The 27,561-nt window shown below is 41.4% G+C and overlaps 1 protein-coding gene across 4 annotated transcripts in view; it reads right to left on the minus strand.

The window, feature by feature from the left end:
- Positions 1-21,889, minus strand: part of NGF (nerve growth factor) — a 100,883-nt gene extending 78,994 nt beyond the window's left edge. For 2 of the 4 annotated variants that reach the window (XM_040421858.1, XM_040421857.1), the window contains exon 1: positions 21,760-21,889. The gene's annotated coding sequence lies outside the window, so the exon portion shown is untranslated. Of the gene's footprint in view, positions 1-17,032; positions 17,238-21,759 lie in introns of those variants that run through there. The other 2 variants (XM_040421856.1, XM_040421855.1) reach the window with 1 other exon arrangement.
- Positions 21,890-27,561: the final 5,672 nt, after the last annotated feature.

The following is a 27,561-nucleotide window of genomic DNA, read 5'->3' on the forward strand; positions in this document are numbered from 1 at the left end:
CTGTGTTTTAATAGTTTATGTAACATGTGCTTATTTGTACCACATGACATACAGGTCATCATTAATGAAGGACAAGAGACAAACTTGCACACTGTCTTGCACCAGAAAAGGGTCAGTGTTGCCCTTGGACAACAAAACCAATTTATTGTACTGCTTACAAAAAGCCACAAAATATGCATAAAAATGCAATCTGGAAATTAAACATTTCCACGTCTGCTTTATACTTACAAAAAAACTAAAAAATAAAGAACATAACCCTGTTACAATTTCATGATATGCCATACACACAAATAAATATTTCTGTGAAGGTTCTCATTTATCCAGGTCATGGTATATCTGTAAAGTATAAATCAAGGCAACTGGACTTACTGTAGATTTCTTGAAAACGTTTCACTCGTTCTTCCAACGAGCTTTCTCAATTCTGGCAGACTATAGAAACTGGCAGACTATAGAAACCACCTCGTTTCAACTTCAGATGCCGAAAACAGGGGCTGGTACCATGCAGCATCCGTTTGGACTCCACGGTGAAGGGTCACAGAACTGAGATGATTCTACAAAAAGCCCAGAAGCAACTACTAAATGAACGGGTACGACAGACCCATTTCACAGTTGAAGCCTTGAAACAAACTAACTATCAGTCAGCTGGAAGAGGACCTGACTTTGCAGCCACCCACTGAAAAATGGAGGGAAGTAGCAGATTTCACAGTACATGCACAGCTAGCTCAGCACACTATGAGCAAGGAGATGGAGAAGAACAAGTTCTGCATTTTGTTATCCCGAACTGCAAACAGCCATACCAGTGAGGAACTGACATGGAGGCAAAAAGGAGGAAACAAGGACAGTGCAAAACAAAGAGAAATGGATGCAGAATCTTTCAGACCGGGTTCTCACCCAGCTTGAGATGGATGTCCTTGCTAAAGGGTTGAATTTTGCAATCACACCAAGATCCATACCAATAGTTGATATCATTTCAGCCACTGAAGTCTCAATCCACAGCAACAAAGTGCCACAGGGTGAGGCTGAACAACTTTGCCTTAAAGTGTCTGCAGCTCTGGCCAGTGCCAAACCACCTCCTTCAAACTTGACTAGAGAAGAAAGGAAGGTGGTTACCTTCCCTGAAGAAAGACACAAACATCACCATCCTGCCTGCGGATAAAGGAAGATGCACGGTTGTACTTAATACATCTGACTACGATGCCAAGGTACCACACTCCTGGATGATAACAACACATATGAGGCCCTAAGACGAATTCCAACCAGTGGCTACAAGAAGAAGGTTATAGAACTACTACAACAACAACTAGAAAAGGACAAAATCCATTGATCGGGCCATGTATCGTCTCCTCTACGTGGGAAGCCCCTCCATGTATTTATGGACTTCCTAAGATACATAAGGATGGGACCCCTCTCAGGCCAATTGTCAGCAGAATCAACTCTGTGACCTACAATGTGGCAAAATACTTAGCCAGAATCCTAGCGCCCTTGGTTGGAAACACACAACAACACATACAGAACTCTCAGGATTTCACCACCAAAATCCAGACTTGGTATTGGGCACAGAAGAAACAATGGTCTCCTATGATGTTACATCCTCTTCACCTGCATACCCACTACAGAGGCAATTGAAACGTCAGGAAACAGTTGCTACTAGACAATGCCTTAGGCTGCAGAAACAGAACTTAGCCCAGACCAAAGTGTGTGCCTTACTGGACCTTTGTCCGAGTACCACCTACTTCAAGTATAAGGACAAGTTCTACAAGCAAAAACATGGCTGTGCTATGGGATCGCTAGTCTCACCTATTGTAGCGAACCTGTATATGGAGGAAGTAGAAAGGAAAGCCCTGACCACTTTTCATGGGAATTACACCGAGTCATTGGTTCAGATATGTGGATGACACTTGGGTTAAAATTCATAAACAAGAGTTACAGGCTTTCACCGACCACATCAACTCAGTGGATCATAAGATCAATTCACACGGAAGATAGCAGAACAACAAACTGGCGTTTCTGACTGATTTATAACAGTGGAAGAGGGAAGGAAGCTGGGAATAGAGGTCTATCGAAAACCAACACACACAGACCAGTACCTGCTATTTGATTCCCACCATCATCTAGACACAAAATGGGAGTCATCCAGACTCTACACCACCGGGCAGAGAAAATCACCACGCACAGAGGCCAAGGCGAAGGAATTCAAACACCTCAGAGGGGCACCTTAAAACTTGTGGGTATCCAGATTGGGCCTTTGTCAAAACAGAAGGAAGGAGAAGAAAGAGCCCAAGACTACCAGTGAGGAGAGAAGCATTACAGACGCAAGAATATGGTTATCCCATATGTAGCTGGGGTGTCTGAGAAACTCAAAAGGATTTTTAATAAACATCACATCTCTGTCTGCTTTAAACCCAGCGACACACTGAGGCAACACTGGTTCACCCAAAAGACCCAACGCCTAAACACAAGATGGACAACATTGTGTACGCAGTCCAGTGCAATGAGGAATGCTCAGAACTGTAAATCGGCAAAACAAAACAACAACTACATCAGCGTATGGTCAGCATAGAAGAGCCAAAACCTCTGGTCAAGATTCCGCATGTACTTACATCTACACGAAATCAGGTCACACCTTTGACGACAGTCAAGTACGTGTTTTGGATAGGAGGCCGATTGGTACAAACGAGGTGTGAAGGAGGCCATCTACGTAAAAATGGAGAAGCCAAGCTTGAATAAAAGGCGGGGAGGTTAGACATCTATTGTCTGCCACATACAATGCTGTCTTGACACCTTTTTCTGGGAGGTCATTATCACCTACTGACTCCAATTAGGATAATGAATCAACACCTTTGACCTCATGCTGGGTATAATGACCTCTGACCCCATGCTGGGTATAATTACCAGATGTTGATTCAGTTACATATTTATTCCCTGAGAATTCTTGTCAGTCACTCAGAATTGAGAAAGCTCGTTGGAAGAACGAGTGAACCGTTTTCCAAGAAATCTACAGTAAGTCCAGTTGCCTTGATTTATACTTTACAGATATAAATAAATATTGTTGTCTATATCTTTAAAATCTGCCAAGAATACCAAAGAAATTAAAGAATCTTCTTATTTTAAAAGAAATTAAAAACTAACCAGAAATCTCTACCATACTAAATATTAAATCTCTTTTCTAGATTCTATGCGTCAGACAATGCCCGGACATACTGTATCATATAAAAACCTGCTTGTTTGGGAATCAAACATAACTACAAACCCTGGCAAAAATGATAAAATCACCACACTTACACTTAAGGCATGTTCTGCAGGCTTTCTTACTTTGTAGCAAATACACAAATTATAGGTATAACACAAAACTAAAAACTAAATAGCTGGACAGTCTAATTTTTGGAAATATAGCTAAAAAAATTAAAATTTCACATATGATTTTCTAGAACACGTAGATGAAATTATGGAATCAACCAACAATTCCATTTATCATATGCTCTGGCTTTTTTTTTTTAGCTATACTTCTTTGAGGTATGGGCATTCACTATTTATAAAAAAATATTCTTTCAAACTTTTTGTAGGATGGAGCCTGATCTTAAACCTTATTGCCACCATAACTTTTTAATCATATTGAGATCTGGACTCCTTGCTGTTAAGTAGGGATGAGCAAATCCTGGAAGTTAGGGTTTGCCAGGCTCGGCTAAACTTCAGGTCAAAGTTTGGGTTTGCGACCTGAACCCGAACCCCACTGAAGTCAATGAGGACCCGAACTTTACTTTATTATTTTCTGTTATAATATGGTTATATTGGAAAATAACATAATACTTAACATGGAATGCAAAAGGGACACCTTTAGAGGCATTCCATTTTCAAGTCTATTGGAGCATAACAGATCTGTTATGCTGCCCATAGACTTCTATTATGTTATTTTCCAATATAACCAGCTTCTAACGGAAAATAATAAAGTAATTATAAATCACCCGAACTTCAGTGAAAAAGTCCGGTTTGGGTCCGGGTCCCCGAACTTGCAAAGTTTAGTACGAACCCGAACTTTGCAGTTCGAGTTGGCTTATCCCTACTGTGAGTAGATTCACCTTTTGTCAAGAAAAAACTGTTGAGTTTATCATTCTGAAAAATGTACTTCCTCATCTTTGAACCTCATTCCATTTTCCATGAATGGACTGAGAATCACTTCTATGCACACATGCTCACTGGCTGTTTAGGTACCAATTACTGTCTGCCTAGTCCTTTACTTGACATTCATTCAATCCCTCAACCCTTATCATGCATACATGAGGAATTGTGATTTTTTTTTTGTTTATTTTCAGGCAGTCATGTTTGTTTCTTGAATGGTTCCAGCATCTTCCACTGCAGTCAGATTCATCACTGAATATTATGTTCATCCAATCATACACACTCCACAATGACATATCTTGAGCCCAATGTAAACTTGTTTTCTTCTGTTTGGGCCTTTGCATAGTTTTTTTGTTTGACTTTTCTATATGTAAATACCATAGCATTTCATTGATGTCTTGCAGTTTGGCGTGAAACACTTTCTCCTGTTTCTACATAGAAACATAGAATGTGTCGGCAGATAGGAACCATTTGGCCCATCTAGTCTGCCCAATATACTGAATACTATGGATAGCCCCTGGCCCTATCTTATATGAAGGATGGCCTTATGCCTATCCCATGCATGCTCAAACTCCTTCACTGTATTCTGCCCATTTTTTTGTTGCATGTTTTTTTTTTTATATCTTCATAGCATGTCACAATAGCAAAAAGGATTACATGTCTGTCAAGAACAAATTTGACATGAAAAATTGGCATTTCCCACGAGGAACTTTATTTTTTTTTTTTTTAACTCTAAAATGTTTATTTGGTTTAGAATTTTTTTTAAATAGCGAGTATCTACAAAGCAGCTCTCTGCCAGTCTTAACACATACAGCATATACAGATGCTGTATATTGGGAAGACCATTCATAAAAATGGGCACCTTGTAATGCTTAATTTCTGCTGCCAGGCTGCTCGGAGCTGAGCATCTGCTGTCAGAATTCCCTGCGAACTACAGTTGGTTGCAGAGTATCCTAGGACTGGGATATCTGAGATGAGCTTTATTTTCTATGGATCGTTCATATAAAAAGGGATGGAACCACCCCTTTAATGTACTATTACTTATTTTCTAGTTAGACACATATTTATAGAATTAATAGATTTACACATCCCCTTCCACAATAGGAAGCAAGGGTGTAATGCCAATTCACAGTATGAATCATCACATAACTGCAAATCCCTGGCAGCCTTTCTTTTTAGTTTTTTTGCATGTATATTTTAAGGGTTTATCCCATGACTAATGTAAAAAAATAAATAAAATAAAAAATTTAGACAGACATTGTATAGTACATGGCAATCTCTTTGTAATAAACCTAGAACCAACTCTGTACCTGACATGGATACAGACAGCCCCTGCTTCAAATGCTCTGCTACATTTATTTCAGGCTAGCAGCTTCAGGGGATGTGTCCTTTCTCAGTAAGTGTGGACCCTTCTCAGTGTGCCCTTTCACAGCTTCTAACAGTAGATAAGGCTGGTGGCAGTTGAAGGATGGAACCGAGTATGTGTGTCCACCTTAGTGAGGTGGACAGGGAATTGAGGAAAAGAACAAACAGCAGGAGGCGCTATACAGATACATTTTATTGAATAACTTAGGGCTATATTAAGTTTTTAATTACATGCAATTATAAAAGTATTCAGATCCAGTGCTAGTTTGAAAAATTAAGATATATTTTATAGGACAACCCCTTTAAATCACAGCAGCCAAGACTAATGACATAAAAGGATAGTATACAATAGCAAATATAATAATGCAACCAAACTCCAAATATTTTTCCATTTCTATTCCATAAACACTTTTCTGGAATGCCCTCCGAATATGTGCAGTTGTTTTTGGGTATATCCTAAATGCAGGATGCTCAGCTCCTGACAAACATTTTATCTTCACCAGTATAGGACTAAATGGACGCCATAAGATTCAATTGTCACGTTATAGAATAGTAAAGTAATTGTATTGTGTTGTTTATATCCAATTTGCAGTAACCACAATGGGACAATTAAAGTAGATTATTACAACGATGAAATGCCCAAAGTGACGCACGAAACCTCTGACACTGCCCCAGGGTGGATGCATTGTACAATAGCATCACTTCTACAAAGCCATTAATCACCACAATCAATTAGTTTTACAGTAGGGTGACAGGACTGAATTCAAATTGCATGAGGTGGCGTTTATACCCATGGTCACCCATTTACAAATACTGTATATACATAAGCATATATAGGTGGGCTACCAAAATGTATTTTCAACATTAAAGCAGAACTCAGGACTCCTTTTTACTAAGGATCATTAGGCTCATAGAACCTTTTGGAAAGTTGCAACAGCCAATCTAAACAACAGATCTGCAGTGTAAAGCATGGTGGAGGGAGATCAGCAGCATTCTAACCACAGATGAGGCAGAAATGAAGGTAAAAAGCAGTGAATACTGAATTAAAAATAATAATATTATCATCATCATCATCATCATTATCTACAACTACATTGTAGTTCAGTTCAAACTGATGTAAATAATTGAAAAAAAGTCAGTCAAGGTCAATTAGGGAAGTGTTGCTGTGATGTTGGGGGAAGGGAATATAAACATTTAAAAATAAAAATTCATTGATGTTTTTAATGCAGATGCATTTGTATTATGGGTCCAACAGACAGACTTCCTAAGTATAGTTCAGTAGAACCCCTGGGGATTTAGGCTGGGTTCACATGGTGTTGTGGGAAAAAAATGCGGTAGCGTTCCGGGAAAATGCACGATTTTTTCTGCGCGAGTGCAAAACGTTCACTTCACAGAAGTTCGGGTTTGGGTTAGGTGTTGTGTAGATTTTATTATTTTCCCTTATAATGTGGCTATAAGGGAAAATAATAGCATTCTTAATACAGAATGGTAAGTAAATTAGGGATGAAGGGGTTAAAAATAAAATTTAACTCACCTCATCCACTTCGTCTTCTTTCTTCTTCTTCTTCTTTGAGGACCTGAGAGGACCTGTTTAAGTGTAATGTACCTGGTTCACCAGCAGATGGCAGCATTTATTGAAGAGCTAGTTTGTCTAGAGTGGAATCTGCTTTCCATTCTAGACCCCTTTCTAGAGAGGGAGGAGTTCAGGTAGTTGGAACGAGTCGAGAGTACCCCCTGCAAGGGGAACAGTGTGTGCAAGCCAGCAGAGCACAATTTTAGCTTGGCTGGGTATAGAGGCACAAGCTACAAGCCTCAGCAGCCAGGAGTGAAGTTCCCTGGATAAAGACAGAGTCAGACTATAGAAAGTAAAGTTCAGCAGAAAGGAAAAGATCCTATTTAATCCTGTTGTTACAGCAGAGATAGAGAGTACAGATGTAGCAGGGCCGAATGTGTTGGCCTGCCAGAATTTATGCCAAAGCTTGCTGGCATAAAGTTGGAAGTTTGTTCTTTGAGGCAAGTTTGTTCAAGTAAGGCCTTCGCAACGGCATGGGCACCGACTGAGTGCCAGTCACATGAGGATCGCAACCCCATTCACTTGAATGGGGTCCGTAATCCGTCCGTTCCGCAGAAAGATAGGACAAGTTCTTTATTTTTGCGGAACTCTGTAGTGCTTCCGTTCCGTGGTTCCGTTCCGCACCGCATCTCCGGATTTGCGGACCCAAGTGAATGGGTCCGCATCGGTGATGCAAATTGCACATGACCGGTGTATTGTGGACCCGCCGTATGCCAGCAATGGGTCATGTGCAAGAAGCCTAAAGCTGTTGTTAACTTTTATACAAGTCTAGACTCATTTCTTCATCCTACTAATCCTTCAACTATTCACCCTATTTGCACTGCTTCGGACGAAAAAGTCTGGGCTTCCAGGAGATCGAGGTAGGAGCACCGTGACACGTGCACAGCCACAACACTTAAATGGACATTATAGGCTACCCTTGCCCCACTCTGGCATTCCTACACTTGGGTACCCCCTATCACCAACACCATCTACTTAAGGGGACCCCGTTCCCTGTTACTGAAATGCAACTGGCGTCACGACAAAAAACTCTTTCACTTTAAGGGACCCCTGGTAGTACCCTGTCCATTGCAGAGGCCTTGAGAATCTTCCTGAGAAGCTACAGACCAGGTCCAGTACTTTTATCCTGTGTATCCTGCAAGTGGTTGTGAACCACTTTCAGTGTACCAAGATGGGTGGGTGCTTCGCTGCTCAGCCTGGGTTAGCAGAGTCCAAGTTAGAACCAGGCCATGGAGGCCCTGTATGGACTTGTACCATGAGTTGCTCTGGGTATGTAATAGAAACTCTATTGCCAAGTTGTTTGCCCATTAGATACTGTAATTGGCTCTCTGTGTGCCATTACTTGAACTCCCAAGTAGAGACCCCATTAAATATTTCAATCTACAAGCTAGGTTTCCAATAGAGACTAACCTCCAAACTATGTACCAATCTCCAATAGAGACTTTGTTTAAACTATACAAATTATTAAAGATTTTTTAAATTATTAAATTGAGGCAGGGGAAGAAACAAGGGAACAAACAAGAGAAAGCAACAAACCTTTCACAGGAAAGTATAACACTTTTGGAAATAACCTAATCTCAGAGATCAAGCTAAAAGAAACTTTAACCACCAAGCTGTGTTTGCAGTCCTTGTAACCACCAAGCCCATTGCCATTGTTTGTAACCATCACGCCTTTTGCCCTGAGTAATTTCCTGTTCTTTCGAACTTTGCTGTGTCTGCCCCAATTATTTTGTCATCCATGTGTGGGCTACTGTGTCAAGTTCAAGAACCATATATGAAGAACTGAGCATCTTACACATACATGGTGGAGGCCACATCACATGGCTGGTTCTGTGCCACTGCTGTAGTAGTTAATCTGTCTTACCCTGATAAGAACAAAATCGCTTATTCTGAGATCTACTGGTCATGTTCCACGTGCAGCCTGGATGAGAGCGGCATACGTTATATTACAAAGGACACAATCCTTTGGAATCCCTTTACAAAGTTGATAAAAAGCTAATGTGTCACTTTGACCCCGTGTTTATGTCACTACTTGTCTACAGTTTCACATTGTCATGTCAATGATGGGAAATATGACTGCACTGCTTTATCTAGATTACTTTGCATGGCCATACACATTACATACAGCACTATACCTGCCAACATTTCTGATATCTAAAGTGGGACACTTGAGGTCAGCATGGAAAAAAATAAAAGAATTTTATCTGTGGAAATGTCTAGATTTCCTAAGGAAGCAGTCCACCTTCATGGATTTGTGTTCGCAGTTGATAGGTTTAGTAAAGATTTCAGCAGATGAAGACGCAGCAAACTTATTAAGAGGCACATCTTGGGCTATATGTGTGCAATAAACATGAATTTACACTATTAGCTAGTATAGATTTCAGCTGTAATGTAGGCCAGTTTTGTGGTCTAAAATGAAGATTAATATATCGGGTCTAGGAAGTATATGCTATAACCTGCCCCTTTTTAGAAAAGTAGGCTGAGAACTCTAAACATTCCAAAATACCTGTGTAGACAGTTGATAAATTCCCCCCAATATGTTTGAAACAATAATCATCTAAAGCAGATATGAGAATACACCCTGGCTTCAAGAGGCTTATAAAAGGGTTCCAAGGCAAGTCCTACTTGGTTGGTGGACCTAAAAATAAACTCGATTGCCCCCCCATGTCTTCAGGATTATTGATACTTTTTGTGAATGCATAATACATTGTAATGTACCTTTGTGCTGCACAGAGTCCGAGCACCTGCCTTGTGTGTCGGATATTAACTGCTGAACCCTTCTCAACAGCGATCTCGTCATCTCCTTTTTAGTACGAGAACTTTGGGAATGGAATTTCCAGATACCATCATACAGGAGGTGGTGTTGGTCAATGGGGACCATTGTCTTGATGCCCTGCATTGATGTGAAGGTGAATGCTGTGGTGCCAAGAGTGCTGCACAGAACGGCTTTCAGGTGGAGTTTAGGCATGTCCATATAAGTGTGTGTGTTTGTTGCCAAGTGAGCGAGTGTGTACTATGAATTGAGAGTTGCAGTCATGTTGTCATTAAAGTACTGATACCAAATAATAATACCTCCACATCCACAATACCACTGAATAATGACTAAATACCACCTTCATAGTGTTACCAAGTAATAACTCCACACACACTGAGATCATATTACTGTCAAATACAATATACAATGACCAACATTACCACCATACAGAGACCATATAGTGGGTAGTGTCAGTTCTACACAGGCACTTTGCAGACAAAGTAATATAGTACAGTTAAAAAATCAATGCATCACAAGTGACATATTACCTGATCGGAATCATTCACTTTCCTTTTCTTCTCCATCTGATGTGATGGCGACTTCTCTAGACCATTACTTTCCACCACCCTCTGCATCTATATTCACCCTCTGCACAAACTTCCCATCTGCAACGTCTTAAAACCACCAAACTGCTGCTTTCCTAAATACTGTGCCTGCTGCTGCCCTAGGTGCCCCCCATATTTATATATACTTGTCTAAAAGTTAGTGCCAAACAGATCGTACCCTAAACAGTAATTATTCAATTATACAATAATAGTGCCCCGTTTGTTCCCTACATATAAACAGTTCCTCCCTTACTGCACCACACAGCACTAGTGTCCCCTTAACAGCTCAAATAAATATTCAGTGGTAGAAGTGTATACATCCAAAGTAATAATCCTAGAAGCAAATAATTTGGTTAAGGACATTGAAAAATCAAAATAAGTTTTATTAATAATTTATGTTAAAAACATACAAAAAGGGTGTGTGACCTAAAAACATGGTGTGAATTAGGCTGACTAAAGGGTCAAATGGAGGACACGTGTGTCTCACACAGACTGGATAGGCGTCGCTATAGTTTAGCGCTAGACACCATTCATTTGAATACCAGTCAAGTGATCACAGTCCTCTAATTGATATAGACCCAAACAAACTCTTACCACCAGTAGCACTTACCACTTAGGCCTCTTTCACACTACAGTTTATTTTTTTCGTTTTGCGGGCCATTTTTGCGTTCCGTATACGGAACCATTCATTTCAATGGTTCCACAAAAAAAACGGAATGTACTCCGTATGCATTCCGTTTCGTATTTCCGTTCCGTTGAAAGATAGAACATGTCCTATATTTGGCCGCAAATCACGTTCCGTGGCTCCATTAAAGTCAATGGGTCCGCAAAAAAACGAAATGCATACGGAAATGCATCCGTATGTCTTCCGTATCCGTTCTGTTTTTTGCTGAACCATCTATTAAAAATGTTATGCCCAGCCCAATTTTCTCTATGTAATTACTGTATATGCCATACGGAAAAACGGAATGGAAAAACGGAACGGAAACAAAAAAATGGATCCGTGAAAAACGGAACGCAAAACACTGAAATCGACATACTGTAGTGTGAAAGAGGCCTTATCCAGTTGTCAGACTGTGGCTCTTATGTAGCCCAGAACTGGATACTGTGCCTTGATCCAGGGGTATTATCACATTGGGAGTTTTACATAGTGGCGCAATATGCAGTAGTCGCCACTTACTTGCCTCATGTGATTTACACCCCTGTTTGTTTGGGTCTATATCAATTAGAGGACTGTGGTCACTTGACTGGTATTCAAATTAATGGTGTCTAGCGCTAAACTATAGCGACACCTATCCAGTCTGTGTGAGGCACACGTGTCCTCCATTTGACCCATAAGTCAGTCTAATTCACACCATGTTTTTAGGTCACACACCCTTTTTGTACGTTTTTAACACATATTATTAATAAAACTTTATTATTTTGATTTTTCAACGTCCTTAACCAAATTATTTGCTTCCCCTTAACAGCTCCACATAGTTAACAGTGCCCTAAATATGTCCACATACAGCAATACTGTCCCCTTTTCTTCCCCTTGGTAAAAGTGCTTCCTTCTCTGTGGAATCAACAAAGTAATAGCACCCCTACACATTAAAGCCCATTAATAATTCCGCAGCGCTTCACGGACATTAGCATCAAGCTGTCCCCAATGGGGCTCACATTCTAAGGCACCTATCAGTATGTCTTTGGAGTGTGGGAGGAAACCAGAGTATCCGGGACAAACCCACACAAACACAGGGAGAACATACAAACTCCATGCAGATGTTGTCCTTGGTCGGATTCAAACCCAGGACCCCAGTGCTGCAAGGCACCAGTGCTAACCACTGAGACACCGAACTGCCCGAACTACGCTCCTCTATTACCCCCACACAGGTATAATGTCCTTATTCCAGCCCACACAAAGTTTGTCCCTTAGTTCCCCCCACACAGTAAAAGTGGCCCCCCAAAATAAAATAAAAATTTATAAAAAATAAATGAAAAATTACCTGACCCCATTGCCACTATAGACAGATCAGCTCAGGCTACAGGCCTCCTTTAGCCTGCAGTTTGCTCCGATAGTGGCATGGCGTAACAAGATGTGATGACATAACTACATCATGTATATCTGTGTCCAGCTCCAAAGTGGCCTGCAGCTTACTAAAACATATGCCAGGGCATGATGGACCCATGATACATCCTTCCCCAAAGAAGTCAACAGGTTTGCATCCTAAAGGAAGCTGATACATCTAAAAAGTGCAGTGTTTAAGCTGGCAATTTTAACAGTGTAAGCACCCTCTTGTATATGCGCCTTGGCAGCAGCCTGGTGCTCCTGACATCTTCTCCGATGAGGTTCAGACAATTAATAAATTGGTGTATGTTGGATTTATATTCTCTTAATTTGCTTCTTTTTTGACAGAAGCAGCACCAGAGGTGTTTGGCCCCCTGCCTTCTACATAGACATTAATATGAGCATGTTAGGAAGAGCTGAAGGTGATCAGGAGATTCAGAGCTGACAACAGTCATGACTATGGACATCTTGGCAAGTACTATGACAGAGATTGCAGGGTCTACTTGCATTTATACTCCATAGCACAGATGATGCACAGATGTAGTCCTTCACACACACAGAGGGAAGGTACATTTTTTTTATGACATGAACTGTGAAACTGATCCATAAAGGTTGAAGGTTGAGAACTCCCATAAACTACCGAGTATGTTAAAACTTGGCCTATTGCTAAAACACTTATATTTACGTGGAATTTTTCTGTTGATCAGATCAAAACAGGAAAATACTCTTCTCAGATTTTTTCTAATTTACAGGACTAATCTCCAAAATGTGCATTTTCAGATTTATCTAAGGTTAATCAAAAGATCTCCTATCCTGAAAATAATGAAAAGGGAACGTATAGAATTGTAGGTTCCCAATATACTACTAACATGGACAGTAAATAAGGGCATATTTAGATTTGGCACATTGGCTGTAGAAATTTGTGTAACTTAAAATCTGCATCAAGCACATGGTTTATGTAAGATGAATGGATCAGTCGTAAATATTTCTGCAACAAGTCCACCAAGTGTGAAGAAATCCTAAATGTGATGGGCATGGCCAGTGGCGTACCTAGAGAAGTAAGGGCCCTATAGCAAGGATCAAACCAAGCCCCCCACACAGGACAGAAGGGTTTCTGTCTAAACCCCTTTCAATGTTCCTTGGGCCATTTTTTCCCCTGCTTCATTTGCATAAAGTTGTTCCTTAGGGTAGAGTCCTGACCAAGTTTTCTCCCACAGTAGAAGAGGGGATGATCCCAACTGGACTCCTCTTGCCCTGGGCCCCATAGCAGTTGCATGGTCTACCGCTATGGTAGCTACACCCCTGGGTATGGCCAAAAAGTTGAGACTGGGGGGTATCATCTGGTCAAAAAAGATCAGACTTTTCAATGGCTAGAGCCCTGGAATTAGTCTTCATCCGGAACTACCAGTTATTTCAATAGGACATGTTTGGAATCTGGCTAGGTACATCCTCATCATGGCTCTGCAGGAGATCTGCATATTAAGCACAAAAATACAACATGATTTTGCAATGTTAAAGGGACTCTGTCACTTTAGACAAAAGCCTTATTACCTACACTAATGTATGAATAGTACAGCTGACGCATAGTTCAGGTCGGTGATTTGCACTTACCAGGATTTCCCCACAAGCTGGCTGTGTGATGCATAGAGAGAAAAGAGGTGACAGAGTCCCAGAGTTGACCATGGTAAACTTTGACAGCGCTAAGAAGGGACTGGGCAGAGCAGTACAAACATACCATTCATGTAGTTTTTATCAGAAGCAGTGTGAATATGAACTTTAAATCTGGCTGGTTCTGCTCCTGCAAGTGCCCTGGAGGTGGTGCTTCACTTTGAGGTGCCCTCTGCTTTGAGCTGGTTCATAACCTTGCTCCTCTGCTTTGAGTGACATCCGTTGCATCCAACCAGGAGATTCTTACAGCTGTCAGTCAGAGTAGACGGAGATAAAAGTGTAAAAAATATGGAAACTCCGGGCACTGGGAGGAACATCATGTACTAGGGACAAACATTTAATTGTTGAAGGAGTTAGGCTACTTTCACACTTGTGGCAGAGTGATCCGGCAAGCAGTTCCGGCGACGGATCTGGCAATCTGCACGCAAACGGACAGCATTTGTAGACTGATCCGGATGCGGATCAGTCTTACAAATGCATTGCAAGAACGGATCCATCTCTCCGGCACTAATACATTTCAATGTAAATTAATGCCGGATCTGGCAATCCGGCAACTAATCCGGAATTTTGGACGGAGATAATACCGCAGCATGCTGCGGTATTTCCTCTGTCCAAAACACCGTTCAGTGACTGAACTGAAGACATCCTGAACAGATTTCTCTCCATTCAGAATGCATGGGGATAAAACTGATCAGTTCTTTTCCGGTATTGAGCCCCTATAATGGAACTCTGTGCCGGAAAATAAAAACGCTAGTGGGAAAGTACCCATACACTAGGGGAGCACTACGACTCTTTTTCTACTCAGAGTAGAGGGAAAGGTTTGTGAAACATCTCAATAAAGAAAACAGAGCGATTCACAGTAAAACACCACCTCTGCAAACCTATAGTCGCCCAGTTTTTTGCTTTTGCACAAAAACACATTCTGCTTTTACCTTTTGCATGCCAAAAGTTGCTAAACTATGAGCAGACAGACCAGTGGTGTACAGACTATAGAGGCAGACCATGTGACTGGGCGGCAGCTGGCTTTTGGGGGGGGGGGGGAGTTCGGGGGGAACTGGTATTGAACAGCTTCTTCTATTTCTGACATAGAGCCACAGCATTTTGCACCATTCGCCACTAGGGGGAGCTCAGTGCATAGAGATTCTGCAGCTTTCTTTGACTTAAATGTAGACACACTGAGCGCCTTCTAGTGGAGGCTGCAATCAGCCAGTTTTATAATATTCTGTGAGAAGGGAAGCAGGTGATTTATTAATGCATTATAAAAGTCCTCTGGTGTATACAATAAGAAATATGCTGTTCACAATAAACTGCATATTTATGAAGCACCTGTTCCAGGTTTTCATTTCAAATACAGTAGGTGAAGCATTGCACTTTAAATTCTGTAGTTCCATACTGGGAGTGTTTGATGCACACCTACTGGGAAACTGGGTGGGGCAGGGTGGTTGATACTAAGTTTTGCAATGAGGAGCTATGAGAGTGATGGCCAACCTGCGGCTCTCCAGCTGTTGTCAAACTACAACTCCCAGCATGCCCAGACTGCCTACAGCTATCAGCCTAGAGCAGGGCATGGTGGGAATTGTAGTTTTACAACAGCTGGAGAGCCGCAGGTTGGCCATCCCTGCCCAATGAGATCTGTGTGCGTCCTGGGCCTTGAAAAAATCTTTACACAAATTTACGTCTATGAAGGGCAGAAAATAGTACACATTTTGCCACAAACCCATGCCTGCTTTATAGTAGGTGACATGTAGATTTTATTTCTGACTTTTAGAACAAATTAAGATCTGTGTGCTTTGTAATACATCTGTTGTGATTCACTTGGACTTTTTTCTTAGACTGGACTATGAAATACTGGTATCAATATGAATTCAAAATGAATTTTCATGCACCAGAGTAGAAAAAATATATATATTAACTATCAAATGTAATAGTAATAAGGAATTTAGGTGACGGAATCAAATATTACATATTACAATGGATATACTATATATCATACACACTGGATGCGTCCTAACCTTGGTTTAAAAATCAATGTGCAGCATAAAATCAATTACAACTAAATTAAATGCTTGGACTAGTCAATATTCAGCTTCAAAGTTCAAAGTGTATTATTGTGAGCCAGCTGTAATCCAAACCACACTTAGTTTCATAATGAAACTCTGCTTTAAAAAAAAAAAGAAGATTTTCTTTCCTGGAAAGTATGGCATTTGAAACTGTATTGAAACTCATACTATACTCATTGAGACAGCCACCTAATTGGTTTGAAGGTGGTCTTCTAGGGGGTGGTCTTCTCTAGGAAGAAGAATGCATAATATATGGTGAAACAGAAAATCTGTCAGAGAAAACCAGTCTGGATAAGGGAGAGGTTTTAAAGAAGGGGTCTTTTGGAGAGGTTTTACATAATGTCCTCATCTTATGATTACCAAAAGCAAGAGGAGACTCCGAGCAAAAGATTCTCATTGCAGGTCAACACATTCTATTAGCATATTTAATTACAAGCTCTTTGGACTCTTTGTGCCACCTGCTAAAGACTGATCTAGTTCTATGGAATTAAATGAACACGTAATGCCATATCAGAAAGGTATAGAGTACAGGTGACCTGAAGACAACAAGGAAAGCTGGATACAGTGTAGTTGTGCAGGGTTAAGGTAAGGTACTATAAGATCATGTCACATATATGGTGTGATTAAAAGCTTTTGAGTAGACGCAAAGTTACTGATTAATGTGATGTACAATGTCACTAAAATGATCTCTAAAGGGTCCAACACCTTAGAGTGTGTGTAGAGGGATTATAAAGACTTGTGAGTTGATAATAGGGAACAAGAGGCATTTCCACCTAATATCTTGGGTCTGATGGGAAACAACAAAAAACATGTTTTTAAGAATATGTAGCATTGTACACCTACCAGAAGCAGGCACAAATACATAGGTTGTAGTGGTCCAATCTCCCTTCGCTTGCAATGTGGATAATTTCCATAATCCAAAGAATTGAGTCAGTAATGAACACTCTAAATCTTCAGTTAAGTTGTTTATCCAGAGTCTCCCCAGATAAAAGAAAAGAGACTTTAAAAATAGAGAAGCCTGATAATGGAGATATCTAGGGATGCTCTCCGAAACCTATGATGAGCAGAATGAAGGTTAGAAGACACCAGAGTCCACCAGACATTGAGCAGAAGGCACAATTGGCAACATAGAAATCCTCTCTACTACTGGAGGAGGTAACGTCTAAGGGGTTGGGTTTCACTAAATGAGACAACCTCTTAAGATTAGGGCTAAAAGAGGAGGGTGCATGGGGACATAGTCAATGGCCTACCCATCTGATGCTTTATTATATTTTGCATTGTAGATACTGTAGCTTTGAACAAGCAGCACATGTTCGAGAGAAATAGAGTATGTCTCTTCTATTCAGCACCTTAAACGGTCTTGACCATCACAAGCAAATTACCAAAAATTACCCAATTTGCTTGATGAAAGGAACAAAAAAAAGTCTCATTAATAGAAATTAAAATAAGTAGTATTATATAAAGTAATCTAAACTAATTGGTCATCTAAATGGCCTACTGTAAGTGGCACCACTTCATTGAAAAGCACAATGTCATGAAATCACCCAACAGACACTCTTAATATTGAAGGGGCTGCCTGATTAAGACAACGTATCCCTTATCCTAAGTGTCTGAACCTTGGGGGTCTGACTGCTAGCCCGTGCTCCCATTTGAATGGAGTGGAATGAGATAAGTCAATGAGAGTAGGTCCACATAGTGCGGCCATGGTGCAGCTTGGTCCATGCAACCCTACAAGCCAGGGTGGTATTCAACTAACTCATTATAAACCGTCATTGTTAATTGCAATGTCGCGACCCACAATACCAGCATGGAGGACCAGTTTAAGCCACACCATAGCGGCGTCCCAGTATGGAACTACAGCATTTGACACACTTTTATAAAAAAAAAAAAAGAAAATCCGCTTTTGCTGCCTATGCCAACCAATCACAGGGCAGCTTTCATTTTGTATGAGTGTTGTAAAAAAGAAATAAAAAAAAAATTAAGCTGTGGCGTCATTGGTTGCCATGGGCAACAAAGGCAGTTTTTGTTTTAGACTGTTTTGTAAATCTCCCCCATTATGTTCAGATAGCGAATTGTAAAGACAGATGGAACAGTCGTAATCCCAAATTCAATCATCCATTTCCATGAGACTATTGTAGGCATTAATACGTCATCTATTAAAGTTGTAGAGCTAGGGAAGAGGGACAATCAGATTTATATACTGGATAATCCCTTAACACATCTGTATGCAGCTACCAGCAGATAATCTGGACCAGACCCATTCATTTTATGGGCTCACTCCAGTCTTTTCCAAAAAAAAGCTGAAACTATAGTCAAAACGATGTACAAAAACAAGTTCAGGCAGCAAGAACATCGATTACAGGCTCAATCCAGTCTCCTAAACTCAGGAAGCCATCTAGTTTTCCCTTTTTTAGACAGGAACTGGCAAACTATGCTCCAAGGTATTTATAACTACTCCTGGCTACAAGGTGATTAATCCCACAGGCCAAATTCGCCCATATCTAATCTCAGAAACCTAAATTACATTTTTATATTCGGCTCCAACACTGTGCCAAATTCCACTCTGCTACATATGCTTCGCATACAAAGTTGCAGTTTGACTATATTGAGCGTTCTAATAGGCATACAAACGTATTTTCTTTCCGTGTCCATTCCGTTTTGTTTTTTTTGCAAACTGTATGCGGTACCATCCATTTCAATAGATCCGCAAAAAACAAACAAACGGAAGTTACTCCGTGTGCATTCCATTTCCGTATGTCGGTATTTCCGTTACATGTCCTATTATTGTCCGCATTACAGACAAGGATAGGACTGTTCTAATAGGGGCCAGCTGTTCCGTTCCGCAAAATAAGGAATGCACAAGGATTTTTTGTGGATCCGTTTTTTTTGCGGACCGCAAAATACATACGGTCGTGTGCATGATGCCTAAACCTTACATTTGCTTGGTTTAGATGATATCCCCCCATGTCGTACTTACTAAATGCAAACCACTAAATTAGAGCAAACCAATGCATTGCTCTATGTAATTGCAACCATATGCCAGCTTTACTGTCATAAACTCGTAAACGTTCACCACCAGATCACACAAACTATACCGTTTAGAGACTATTTTTCATGCATTCAAAGCTGACTGATGCGTTATGCCTGGCAAAGTCAGGGTTAATAACTATTGGCAAGGTACAGAGGGTTAGTATGGGAACAATCCAATCCCCCAAGCTGTCTCCGTTACTCTCGTCTGCAACAGATTCATAAAAAAAAAAAAAAAAAGGAAAAAGACGCAGTGATATGTGCCTTTGGCATCAACGCCAGAGCTATATGCAGGCATGTGTTGTATACAATAGGCACACTTGCTGAGCGCCCAGCCACACCGCAGAAATGCTATTCTATGGTTCCATCATCTATCCCATAGTACTATTACTATTCCACGTGGTGCCGATAGAAAAATTATTCTTTTCAAGCACTTTTTAAAAAAAAATCTGCCCCCCTAGACCCCCTATGAACCAACATGTGATGAACGCAAGCAGCCAACATAAAGCATGCTTCACTCTGGCTATTTTCGCAGCATTTCAAGCATTTTTATGGCATATTTTAGAAGCATGTTAATGGTGTTTTTTTTATTTTATATAATTTAAAATACTTTTTTAGCAGTTTTTTTCTATAGGAAAAACATCAGAATGATTCCATACCCACAGCATGTTCTGTTCCACTGACCCCAACAATACCGAAAACCAAACTCTCTGGGGGATTTATCATCGCCTTTACCCCCCCCCCCCCAGGTTTGTTACTTTTATAAATGCCATTGCGCCAAAATCTAGGTGTAAGTGGCATATCTATGGCGTCTCGCCACTTTCCGAAAAGGGGGACACGGCGGAGTAAAGTGTGGGCGTGGCTATCAGCTCCGGCACATTTATCATCATCTACGCCAGTTTTTCTGGCATAAATGATGATGATGATTTCAGTTTTGGCGCACAGACTGCCCGAGGATGCACCTGATCCATGATGAGGCATGTAGCTCGTCATAAATAAAGTGCATCCTCTGGCGGCGCAGCGTTAAACGCTCCCTCCTTTATATGTAGTGCGCTTTGTAATTCATTATAGTCTTTATCTGGCTTCCTAAACCTAATGGAAAGGGATCTGCGAGAGCGAATCTCGCACAGAACGGCACTTCAGCTTCATGCATTGCATCCCGAAACCTGATCTGCAAGTTGCTATTTGCCAAACACGTTCTTTTTACATGTTTCTATGATTATATAGCACAGGGACGGCATTACCCGGTTCTTAATGTGTAGACTAAAGCTGGCAGACTTTACATGGACTAATACGCCATGAGATTTAACTTAATGCGCTTTAATGTGTGAAAACACCCAATATTCAATCCTATAAGAAGTTACTTTTCGATCCACCAGCTTTGCAGGCTGAACGCTGGCAACCAAAGAAGATTACGGAGAGTAGCCTGCATTTCTTAACTCTTGAGGGAGTCGTGATGTACAGGACTAACTCTTTGATCTGTGCCCTTATGCCAGGGGAACTCATAAAAAAAAAATATATATATATATATATATATATATATATATATATATATATATATATATATATATAATTACGTGGGGCTGCACTTCCTTCCAGACTTGAAAGGGTTAATAATACACCCCAATGTTTGCAGGGAACCTGCACCACACCTTCTTATTCATGGGACAGTTCTGAAAAAGTATGCAACAGGCGGAAACCTACTACTATTTAAATCTGGGCTAAAACACTATATAAATGTGTGTAAAAGGTAAAAGGACACCTGCTGCGAAAGACACAACACGTTCTTACGACGTCTTGGCGTTTTTTTTTTTTTTATGTTAGGGTATTTTCACACTAGCGTTTTTCTTTTCCGGTGTTGAGTTCCGTCACAGGAGCTCAATACCGGAAAAAAAAAGAACTGATCAGTTTTATCCTAATGCATTCTGAATGGGGTATATTCCGTTCAGGATGCATCAGTTTAGTCCGTCTTACGTTTTTTGGCCGGAGAAAATACAGCAGCATGCTGCAGTTTTCTCTCCGGCCAAAAATACTGAACACTTGCCGGAATGCGCAGATTTCTAAAAATGCAAAAAAATAAATACCGGATCCGTTTTTCCGCATGACACCGGAGAGACGGATCCGGTATTTCAACGCATTTGTCAGACGGATCCGTCTGACAAATGCCATCCGTTTGCGTCCGGATTGCCGGAACCCTCTGCCGCAAGTGTGAAAGTACCCTTACTGGAAGACATGCAGCAGAGAGGAGTTTGTCACTCCTGCAGTAGCAGGTAAAACTGGCAAAGAGCCGAGTGACAAACACAGCTTTGCTACATCAGTAGGGGCAAGGAAAAGCATAAAAGGTTGTAATACGGGATTTGTGTGTCTAGATGTACTGCAAAGACTCAAAAGTAATCCAAAAAGCTTCAGGATGAGTCGTTTCTCAAGCTGTAAGTGATGAAGAAGCGTTGAGAATCAGTGCAGAAATGTAAAGCAAGGGGTAGGCTATTCCCCATAGGAAAGTTTATGCTGTGAGTATTCAGCTAGTGCAGGTTGATCCTCACCTGGGCTTTGGGGAGATCTGCCAGTCACAAGCTGGTGAAATCCTGGATGATCCAGTTGTCTTGTAGCCTCTCGCAGCCCAGTCCACAAAGTGCTTGGAAAGCCAGCTGAGCCATTCACATGTCTGTCCTCTCATTCACTGAGTAGTGAGCTGGGATCTAAGGCTGACTCACCAGGCAGGACTATTCTTCAAGGTCCTAGTGCCTTTCTGACATAAACCAGGTGTGTTTCACATTCTTCTCGTCCTCCCCGTTCAATCAGTGCAGGAATACTCCAAATTCAATACAAAAGAAGATGATATCTGTGGAATGGAAATCTCAGTCCAACTCAAGGGGCTTTTGCGCATAAACATTCAGATCTCGAACGCATCCTCTTCTCGTCTGCAGAAGAACAGCTGAAAATAACCCCCTATAGTTTAAACTGGGATTACGTCGGAGCCTATCAGCTTCATCCCAGCAGTGGTGTATTCGAATAATCGCTAGTCACAATGGCTTAACCCTTCCGCTCCCGGAGGGGGCTTATCAAGAATAATCCGAGGACAATGAAATAAGTATTCCTGAGTGAATTGACGCCGAGGGAATCGACGCGCAGTTCGACCCGCTACGGCGACACGCTTCGTCTTTTGGCATGATATTCTTGGCATGTGATTCACACTTCATTAGGCTGTAGGTGTTATTATATTTGTCTTATTAATGTCATTTACATTTGTACTATATGTGAAAAGACCATGTTCACATCAGCATATGACGGTTACTAATTGTTCCGCACAATTAGAATACAATTAAGGCTGGTACTATACGGCGACAGCAAGTCTCCGGAAAAAAAAAAGTGTGCAACTTGTCTACAACTTGCTGTTAGAGCTGTGATTTGGCTGTAAAAACGCAACCAAAATCGCAGAAAAGTCGACAAGTAAGGGCTCATTCAGACAGCCGTAGAGTTTGCGGTCTGCAAATTGCGGACCCGCAAAACACCGATTATCAGCAGTATGTAGAAATGACTATTCTTGCCCACGATTGTAAAAAAAAAGAATAGGACATGCTCTATCTTCTTTGCGGGATCGTAGAACAGAAATACGGATGAAGAGAGCACACAGTGTTTTGCAGCCCCACTAAAATGAATGGGTGCACACCCGTTCCGCAAAATTGCAGAACGGATGCTGACCCATTCATATGGTCATCTGAATGAGCCCTAAGTTGCAGTCGTGCTCAACTTAATGCGCATGACAGCAAAGTCTAGTGTGACTTGTGCCTGCGACCAAAAATCCAACAGTGTGGAAGTTTCTGCAATAGTTGTGTTACAGTTGTCGCACGCAGCGCAGCGATGTCGCACAATTTTGATGTCATGTGCAGCCCCAGCCTTACCATACCGTTAATCTATGACTTACATGTGAGTGTCGACTTTTTGTGTTACGTTACACCCCTACACAATAATATTACTGGAGGCGCTTTCTCACATTGGGGAACATTTATTTTAGGGGTTGTCCAGGATTAGGAAAACTGCTTCCAGCCACGCTTCTCCTGTGAGTCTGGTATTGCACAACAAGTCCATTGAAGTGAATGGAGCTGAGTTGCAATACCACGTACAACCTGTGGACAGATGTGGTGCTGTTTTCGGAAAAAAATAGACATGCTTTTCTAATCAATAGTTGTGCACAAACAAGTAACAGACAAGTCGCACAAGTGTGTTGTGCGACACGTTACCATGTAGTCCCAGCTTTAAAGGGGTTTTCCAGGCTTCTGATAGTAAAGGCCTATCTTCAGCATAGGTCATTAATATCTGATTGGTCATGGTCGACACCCCGCACCCCCGCGATCAGCCGTTTCTTGCAGCTTCTGGTCCTCGAACTAGCACTTTGAATGGAATAGGGAGCACAGCTCTGTTCAAAGTGTAGTGGCCGTGCTGGGTTACTACAGCCCAGCGCCCAATCACTTCAGTAGGATGTGAGCTGCAGTAACCCAGCACGGCCACTACACTTAGAACAGAGCTGTGTTTCCTGCTTCATTCAAAGTGCTAGTTCAAGAACCAAAGGCTGCAGGGAACGGCTGATCGATGGATGTGCGGTGTCGGGCCCACATAGCAGAAATGCTGCAGATTTTCCTTCTGGAGTTGCTGACGTACAATCTACAGCATGCTACAGTAGCAGCAGAGTAAATGAGATGATGAGAACAAAATTCATCCACATGTTTCGGGAAAAGCATCCACAGGTATAATAACACACTGCCGGATTTAAAGGGCATCTGTCAGAAGATTTGTATCTATGAAAATGGCTGACCTGTTGCTTGTGCGCTTGGCAGCAGAAGGCATCTGAGTTGGGACCGTGTTCACACGTGCCTGTATCGCTGGGAAAAAATGACGTTTTCTAATATGCAAATGAGCTTCAAGGAACAATGTTATTCTTACACCAAAAGGCTCTGCTCTCTCCGCAACTGCCACAGCCTTTCCACTTTGATTGACAGAGCCAGGTGGGATCACATTTACACTGCCTGGCCCTGTCAACTAAAGTGCAGAGGGCGTGACAGTTGCAGAAAAAGCAAGACACTAGGTGCAACGGCCACGCCCCCGTTGCTCCTAGAGACTCATTTGCATATGAACATGGAGCCAACACAGATCCCTTCAGCTGCCAAGCGCACATGCAATAGGTCAACCAGTTTCATAGGTACAAATCTGATGACAGGTACCCTTTAAATCTGCAGCGTCGAAATCCACACAAAAAATCTATGATTTTGCTACCGATGAGCTGGAAAATTAACAGATTTCTCTGTCCTGTGGATGTACCCTATAGTGTCTATATTATGTACCAGTATAGGTAAAGCCTTATGTAAATATGTATGCGGTACCTTACAAGATGCCCTTATTTATACTCTTTTGACTGATTAAACCCCCCCCCCCAATATATTCTTCCATACAAGTAGCGCTTCTGTACTTCTGAACTCTATGACTGAACGCTGCTACTATGAGGTCATAACCGTGGATTTTGGTAAATCAGTTCCGTAATTCATCTGCGCTCTCACAAACTGCCAGCCAGAAAGAATTTTCCCAAGAGATATGAAACATGGGAATTTGTATCTGAAAACTGTGGAGCTCTTATATTTACAAAAAGATGACTCTAGAGATAATGGATGAGAACATAGATTTCAACTTAAAAAATGGTTTACCTGTCCCTTCTCCCACCTAATTCATGTCCCCGTGTTTTACAGGCAACTAGCCATTAGAGAAAAGAGTTCATAAATATACTGTAGGTGGTATCTATTAACCCCTCCCCTTTCGTTAAAGGGGCTTTCCACCTTTTCGCTGTGGATGACTTTTCCTCAGTTTAGCTCCCATTCAAGTGGCCACTACACGTGTGCCTTCTGCTTCTGGCTCTGTTAGGTTTGAGGAACTGCCACAAAACAGATGTTGGTGGGGGACGCCATGTGTCAGACCCCACTGATACTAGTATCTAGGAGGCGGAAACCCTCTTTAAAATGCAATGTAATTAATAGAACAGGCTCTATTTCTATAATGAGGGCTGCTTTCAATGGATAACATGTAAGAGGGTTAAACATTCCTGTATGTATTCTACAGTACTAGGTTTAGGATGTAACTGAGGTCGCTTTTTCAGATAACCTGTCTGTCTGCTTATATATGTGGAATAAATATATTTCTTAATGTTGCAGATTGTACTGAGCGTGCTCAAACAGCCCAACAGAAAGTGCCAGAATGGAAGGGCGGAGCCTGGGCTGACAAAGAAGAGGGCTGTGAGGAACTGTTCTGGAGGGGTTATGGGAGGAAAGTCTGGAGAGGCTAAAGAGAGACCCCTGAGAGGACAGTCGTCAAGAAGAGCAGCAGAGGAGACTGAGACATAGCGGGAGGTTTATCAAAACTGGTGTAAAGTAAAACTGGCTTAGTTGCCCATAGCAACCAATGAGATTCCACCTTTCATTTTCCAAAGGAGCTCTGAAAAGTGAAAGGTGGAATCTGATTGGTTGCAAGTAAGCCAGTGTTCCTTTACACCAGTTTTGATAAATCTCCCTCTTAGAGTCAAGCACAACAGCTAAGAACAGCTGGGACAGAGCATGTCCCGAATTGCAGGGACTGCCCCTGATTTTCAGAAACGGTCCTGGCAAATGTGGGCTGTCCTGGGCAGAAAATGTAAATGACTAATGATAACACTGCCCATAAAATCAGGTTTCCGGTGGAGCTGGGGCATTCCCAGGGGTGGGGTTTTGGATGCCCCGATTTTGCCAACCTAAACATTGGTAAGTATCTGAGAGGTGGCAGTTGGGAAACCTGTGTCAGTGGCTTGTGGAGATCTGCAGAGACTGATATTATATCACCGCTGAAGCAAAATTGTGAAAAATATGCCACCTGCCTGGTCCCTGTGCCCATATACTAGCTTGGTTGTGCCACCCTTCTTTTATATTATATTGCATTTTAGAGGAAGATGTAACTTTGCAAGCTTTGTCTAGCGTGGGCATGTCTATTAGAGAAGACATTAGATTTGGGGATTTTCATACAATTTATCAGTGGGTACTGGTTGACAGTCTTCTGACATCTGCTGTGGTTAGTTTTTAAAGGGGACTGTCTTATTAAATATGTAGTGAGGTCTGCTGACAGCATGTCATAGAGCAGGAGGAACTGAGCAGATTGATGTGTAGTTTTACAGGAAAAGAATCAGTATAATCTGTATTTTATTCATTTAAATCCCTGCTTATTCTGTGGTTAGGGGTCCAGTAGGTGGTCCTCCTCAGCTAACAGACTTCCTGACTGCAGAAATGGCCGAGATTTAACCTAACCCCTGTAGATCAGACACCATGTTCAATGTGATAAGTTCCCTTTAAGTGTCACCCAAAATTAACTGGAGCCAGAAGCTTGTGGCATATCTGGCTCACTCTGCATGGTAATGGAGGTGCAACGGTTCATTTCTATAACCCTCACCTAGGCTTGAAATTCATGCCCCACATATTTGAAATGGTATGCCTATATAGTTGCATATCTTCCACTGACTACTAAATTTACTGCAGTAAATTTTTTATTTTTTTATTTTTTACTACAATTTTATTAAAATGCATAAGCGTAAATCAAAAGGAATTGAGGTATAATACGTAAAATGATAATAGCTACAGCCAGGTCCATAAATATTGGGACATCGACACAATTCTAACATTTTTGGCTCTATACACCACCACAATGGATTTGAAATGAAACGAACAAGATGTGCTTTACCTGCAGACTGTCAGCTTTAATTTGAGGGTATTTACCTCCAAATCAGGTGAACGGTGTAGGAATTACAACAGTTTGCATATGTGTCTTCCACTTGTTAAGGGACCAAAAGTAATAGGACAATTGGCTTCTCAGCTGTTCCATGGCCAGGTGTGTGTTATTCCCTCATTATCCCAATTACAATGAGCAGATAAAAGGTCTAGATTTCATTTCAAGTGTGCTATTTGCATTTGGAATCTGTTGCTGTCAACTCTCAAGATGAGATCCAAAGAGCTGTCACTATCAGTGAAGCAAGCAATCATTAGGCTGAAAAAACAAAACAAACCCATCAGAGAGATAGCAAAAACATTGGGCGTGGCCAGAACAACTGTTTGGATCATTCTTAAAAAGAAGGGAAGCTCAGCAACACCAAAATACCGGGAAGACCACGGAAAACAACTGTGGTGGATGACCAAAGAATTCTTCCCCTGGTGAAGAAAACACCCTTCACAACAGTTGGCCAGATCAAGAACACTCTCCAGGAGGTAGGTGTATGTGTGTCAAAGTCAATAATCAAGAGAAGACTTCACCAGAGTGAATACAGAGGGTTCACCACAAGATGT

This window comes from Bufo bufo, chromosome 3 (genome assembly GCF_905171765.1).
Source record: "Bufo bufo chromosome 3, aBufBuf1.1, whole genome shotgun sequence".
Classification (NCBI taxonomy): domain Eukaryota; kingdom Metazoa; phylum Chordata; class Amphibia; order Anura; family Bufonidae; genus Bufo; species Bufo bufo.